The 6,388-nt window shown below is 35.1% G+C and overlaps 1 long non-coding RNA gene across 2 annotated transcripts; it reads right to left on the reverse strand.

The window, feature by feature from the left end:
* Window positions 1-1,256: 1,256 nt before the first annotated feature.
* LOC141556669 (uncharacterized) lies at window positions 1,257-4,521 on the reverse strand. Of its 2 annotated transcripts, none has more exons than XR_012486591.1 (3): window positions 4,449-4,521; window positions 1,647-1,725; window positions 1,257-1,546 (listed from the first exon to the last, which is right to left on the reverse strand). It is a non-coding gene; the product is annotated as an uncharacterized LOC141556669 (long non-coding RNA). The 2 variants fall into 2 exon arrangements; XR_012486590.1 differs by lacking the exon at window positions 4,449-4,521 and adding an exon at window positions 2,022-2,093.
* Window positions 4,522-6,388: the final 1,867 nt, after the last annotated feature.

Consider the following 6,388-nt stretch of genomic DNA (forward strand, 5'->3'; position numbering starts at 1 on the left):
TAATCCAATATATATTAAACATTGTAAAAATATATGTTAAATCTAATATGTGCATACATATTCATACAATTAACTTGATGCACAAGAAAAAATCAGATCAAAAAGGAAAAAAATGAGAAAGAAAATAAAATGGAAGCAAACAACAACAAATAGAGTGAAAATGCTATGTTGTGATCCATATTCAGTCCCACAGTCTCTTTCTGGGTGTAGATGGCTCTCTTCATCACAAGATCACTTGAACTGGCCTGAATCATCTCATTGTTGAAAAAAGCCATGTCCATCAGAATTGATCATTTTTTTAAAAAAGAATAAATATTTAAAATAAATAAAATATTTTAAAAACTAGAAAAAATCATTCCTTTTTTGTAGATGAGGATCCTGTAGCTCAGAGAGGTTTAATAAGTTGCTTATAGTATACTATATATTGCAAATATATAGTATATTTGAACTAGTGTCTTTCTGATTTCAAAATCTGGGCCTAGTTTGCTGCCCTGATCACATTCCTTTGCTAGAAATGAGAAGCATATCTCTAATAGAGTGAGACTTTGAGCAGTCAGGGAATCAAAGAATTTGAGTGTTAAAAAGGACCTCAGTAACCAGCTAGTCCAATCCATATAGAAAAGGAATTTCCTCTATCACATAATCTGAAGAGCTCTTCATCTGATATTTGAAGTCTTCCAAAGAGAAGGAATTTATTGCCTCTCAATGCAGTTCATTCTACTTTTGGACAGGTAAGAGTTGTTAGGAAATTTTTTTGGGTGTAAATTTGCCTTTTTATGACTTCCATCCATTTCTCCTTGTTCTACTTTCTTTAACCAAACAGAACAATCTTCCTTTTAAAAAAAATAATAGCTTTTTTGTTTTCAAAATATATGTAAAAATAGTTTTGCAAAACCTTGTGTTCTAAATTTTTTTCCTTCCCTTCCCCCATCTTTAGACAGTAAGTAGTCCGGTATATGTTAAACATGTTCAATTCTTCAATACACATTTCTACATTTATCATACTGCCCAAGAAAAATCAGATCAAAAAAATGAGAAAGAAAACAAAAAGAAAGCAAACAATAAAAAGTGAAAATACTATAATTTGATCCACATTCAGTCTCCATAGTTCTTTCTCTGGCTGTGGATGGCTCTTTCCATCACAAGTCTATTGGAATTGACTTGAATCACCTCATTTTTGAAAAAAGTCACATCCACCACAATCGATCATCACATAATCTTCTTGTTGCCATGTACAATGTTTTCTTCAAGCCTCTTTCTTCAACGTGTCAATTCCTTAGATACATGTAGACAATTAATGTCCCCTCTGATTCTTTTCTTCTTTAAACTATATCCAGTTTCTTCAACCAATCCTTATGTGATGTAGAATCAAACTTCTTCATCCTTAAGGTTGTCTTTCTCTGGACAGTCTTCAAGTCTACAATGTCTTAAATTATATCACCTAGAACTGAATTCAATCTTCCAGATGAAATCCAAGTTATGCTAATCCAGAGCCACATTTCAGTCATCACCATCAGCTTACCTGTCTGGGCTTGAGTTTCTTTAACTGAAAATAAAGAAATTGGACTCAAAACTCTATAGAAGGCAGCGAGATAGGTGCAGTAGATCAAGAACTGCATATCAGCACTGCAATCAGGAAGACTTACCTCAGATACTTGGTAGCTGTGTGACTCTGGACAAGTCACTTCATGCTGTTTGCCTCAGTTTTCTCATCTATGAAATGAACTGGAGGAAGAAAAAAAAAAGACAAATTAGTCCAGCATCTTTACCAAGAAAATTCAGAAAAAGGAGTCACAGAGTCAGATGTGACTTATCAACTAAACAATAGTAATAACAAAACACTCTAGAGGTCCTCCCAATTAAAAATATTAAGATAATCCAATGATAGGTATCACTTTAGAGGTAGTTGTTATAAAAGTGTTAGATTTAGAGTCAGAGGACCTAGCTTAATATCCTAGCTCATACTTATAATTTGTGTGATTTTGAGTAAATCAATTAATTAGTAAACATTTATTAAATACCTGCTATGTTTCAGCTGCTGTGCTAAGTGCTGGAAGTAGTAATTTACTTTCCTGTTCTATGCTCCAGTGTCCTCATCGGTAAAATGAGGAGCTTGGATGAAGACTTATCCTGTCAGTTCCTGTTCTAAATCCTCTAATATAAATACAGTGTGAAAGTAAAAAAGGGAGGTATAAAATATCTTGAGCTCATGGGGGATGGGCCACTTTTCAACACAAGTGGGGTAGAGCTAATCATAATACCAGCTCTCTCTTAGTTCTAGTTCAATCGGGATTAAATGAGTCACTCTCAAGTCTTTGAACAGTTAAGAAAAGGGAGGTTTACTTTTCCCTAACCCAGTAAGCTTATGAAACAAGGACTTAATGGCACTAGCTTCTCTGTTTTGTTTTTCTTTTCTCCATATGGGAACATAACTTGTCACCAGGGTAGGACATGGTGAAGGACATAGTGTTTAGTCTTCAGAAATTCACCAAGTCTTGGGAGCCCAAACTTCATACAAGTGGGACATTTTCTGCCTTTGGTGGTTAATTAGCGGCATCTCTGTTACAGGGGAAGAAGGAGAAGCCTGTGTCTTCCTCATGTCATGGCTGATGGAGAAAGAAACTTTGTTGGGGAAACAGATCAATTAAATTCTGGGATCACTTTATATCCTTTGAAGAAAGGATGTTTCAGGAGGGAAGAAGAAGGTATTGATCTGATCACAGTGTAGTATTTGAGCAAGATTGTGAAAAATTAATATTTTTCCAATTAGTAGATTTATGGGAGGGTAGGGAAGAATAGTAAGTAGAAAGCACAGAAAAAATAGAGTCAAGAAAGCATGGTATATGTTCAGGGACTTACCAGAAGTCCATTTTATATACATACATATATACACATAATGTGTGTGCATGTAATATAAGTATGATCATGCCCATTTAATAGATGAAACAAAATAACTTTATCAAGAAAATAAATTCAAGACATGACATAAGTCCAGGTCCCCTCATTCCCAGTCTAGCACACTTCAAAAAAAGAACTCATGGAAAGTGAAATGAAAAAGAAAAACTTGGTGGCACTCCACTGTGAAGGTACTTAAGTGTGAAGCTAAAAGAGGTTGGGTGACACAGTGGATATAATGTTAGGAAGATTTAAGTCTAAATCAGGGTGTCATAGTCTGACCAGTTGCATGACAGCAGGCAAGTCCTTAAGGTTTTTTTCAGCCCTTCAGTATCATACTCTCTAAAAGCAAGATAATAAAAACATCATGAAGTTGTTGTGAGAATCAAATAAGATAATACTTATAAAAGCATTTTGCAAACCTTGGAAAGCTATATAAATAAGGGGAAAGGAAATAAGTATTTATATAATGACGATTATGTGTCAGGCACTGCACTAAGTACTTAGTTATTATTACAAATATTATCTTGAAACAATCCTGTGAGATAGTTGCTATTGTTATTATATCCATTGTACAGCTGAGGAAACTAAGACAAATAGAGGTTAAATGACATTTCCAGGGTTACACAGTTAGGAAGAAGCTATTTGAACTCTGATCTTCCCGACTTTAGGCCCAGCATAATTCCCACTGCATCACCTAGCTGCTTCAAAAGTTAGCTATTATTGACAACAATAATAAACTTAATTTCTTGGGCAATTGAGTATCAGTTTTAAAGATAAAAAGCAGAACTGTGCCATTGGAAGATGACTAGAAGCCTTGCAGGATAGACGGAAGGAGGGAGAAACAGGAGATAGGGAGAACAGAACCCTGACCATAGTAACCAAAGTCATGGGGAGACAGTGCCCTGGTGCTCAAATTGCTCCATCCTTGTCCTTATCTCTCACCTCCAATCTGTATATCTCAGCTTCCTGGGCAGAGATCTTTTAACATTCAAGTCAATAAATACTGATGGATTACCTCCTGCACACAGTATGATGTAGAAGAAAGCTGGATTTACCTCTTACTTGCAACCATTTTGTCCTGCCAAGTGCCAAAGGTGGATTTTTTTGGGGGTAGGGCAGATAGAATCAGCTGTGGGTTCCACCCCTACCAGTTATCTAGTCCACACCTTCTCCTGGGGAAAGAGGGGAGGGAGATGATGGGCTTGGGGGAAGAGGTGAGTAAATAGAAATTGTCTTTTCTACTTGAGATAGAAGCTTTTTTCACTAACCAGGTAAAGGGAATATCAGGACAGAAATCTCAAATTCAACTTTCAGATTTTAAAAATTCATAAGAGGGACATTCTGCTGAGGAACAAGTATTAAGAAAGCTTTTTTGACAAGGAAAGTTAAAGTTAAATTTTCTCTGGCATGTTGTGGTTGGGATCTAGGCCTTGGAGAAAGAGAAGACTTTGGTCTCTGCATTTTTAAGTAATTTGGACATGGGTCATGGATGTCCAGGTCTTTGAAATTTGGCATGGGCCTACATGGGGATTCTGTCTTAGTTTCCTTACCTGTTATATAATAAGGTTTGATCCATTGGTTCCTTCTAGGTCTAACAGTCAGCAATCTTCCCTTCCAGAAGAAGTGGAACAAGAAGTACCTAAAATCTGATCAGAGAGAGAGAGCCAAAGAGCTTGAAAAAGATATGAAGGGATTGGTAATACTAGGCAACAGTGTAACAAAAACAACCACCAAATGGAAAACAGAAAAAAATTCTGTCACATAAAATAAGAGAATGTTTTAGTTTTAACTTAGTTGATTTCAAATATAGCTGCAAATTTAGTATTTTTTCATGGAAATTAGTTTTACATTTTACTAAATAAAACTATGCTTGTTTAATTCAGCTTAGATGTAGATACTAATGATTGTATTTGCCTATAGAACATCCCTCCTTCCTTTTCAACAGTAGTCAGACAGTGAGCTTGGATTCCATGGGCTTTTCTGGTCAGTCAATGAAAGATCATTTGTGGAAATGTCTGATGGAAGGATTCCCTGTGTTCATTACTGAGAACCACTAAGTTTTTTTTTTCCAAGTTCAAATGTGAATTCAAGATATGAATCTTCAGAGACATATTACATTCTATAACTTTATAGTCTTCAATGATAGCTAATAATAATACCTAGCCTTGTTATAGTAATTTGCAAAGTGCTTCTCAAATATGAATTCATCTTATCCTCACAACAGCCCTGGGAAGTCAGTGCTATTATTATTATCCCCATTTCATTTCATAGTAGGTAAACTGAGGTAGCAAGAGCCTACGAGATTTGTCCTTGGTCTCATAATAAGTGCCTAAGGCTAGATTTGAACTTGGGTCTTCCTGGTAGTTATCTACCTTATAGTTTTACAAAAAGTTTTTAATCACTTTTCAAAATGATTTCCATATATCTTCTTCCATTTTATCTACTGCTTTTTAGAATGTTTATCTTTTATCATTTTTGTTATCTCTGAATTCTATCGCAAGATACTCCAACTTTGGGCATTTTCTCTGGTTGTCCACCTCACCTGGAATGCTCTGTTTTTTCCACTCTTAACTACTGTCCTCTCTGACTTCCTTTAAATTTTTACTAAAATCCTATCTTTTATTGGAAGCCTTCCCCAACTCTTCTTAAATCCCTCTTAATTATTTTCTATTTATTTTGTTTATAACTTGCTTTATATAAATGTGTTTGTATATTATCTCCCCCAATAGATTGTAAGCTTCTTGGGGCCTCTGCCTTTCTTTACACTGTGTTTGGCACTTAGTAGTTGCTTAATAAATTATTGATCAAGTGATTGGACCCCAAAATATCCCTTTTTAAAAATTTTAAATTTCAGCCTCACTGATTCTTAGAAACTGATTTTTTCTGGTAAAATTTTTTTCTGATAAGAAAATCTGCATTTTTATACTCACCTCCTTCATAAAACTTAAAAAAAAAACCCAAAAAACAAAATTTAATGTGTAATAGTGCTAAGAAAACTTTTTCAGGATTGATGGGTAATGATTGACTTGCTTCTTTGAGGTCAGTATTTTTTTTAGTGCAATCATTTCTCTGACCACTCCAGTGATTTCAGCATAAGGCAAATACATGATATATACCAAGAATATTCTTCATACTTAATGCTTCTCCAGAAGCATTCTTCATGTCTTGGACTTATTTTGGTGCTCTCTGAAGAAGATTCTCTCCTGTTAGTCTGTAAGCTAAAAATTCAGTTTGATTTTTTTTTTGGGGGGGGAGGGAGTGCTGGTGGAGGATAGCTTAAGGTAATCAGCAAAGTCATTCTGCTTTGCTCTAGTTATTAAATGTAGTTCTGAGGATTAAAAACTTATTTCAATCAAAGAAACAGTTATCTGGCTTCCTCTCTCCTACTTATCCTAGTGATCCTTATCTTTACAATCTCAACTTTATCTGCATTGGAATTCTTAGTTGCTGGTGGTTCCACTACCCATAGCTCTTTGCTACGTAAAATAGG

Source organism: Sminthopsis crassicaudata, chromosome 2, assembly GCF_048593235.1.
Source record: "Sminthopsis crassicaudata isolate SCR6 chromosome 2, ASM4859323v1, whole genome shotgun sequence".
Lineage (NCBI taxonomy): Eukaryota > Metazoa > Chordata > Mammalia > Dasyuromorphia > Dasyuridae > Sminthopsis > Sminthopsis crassicaudata.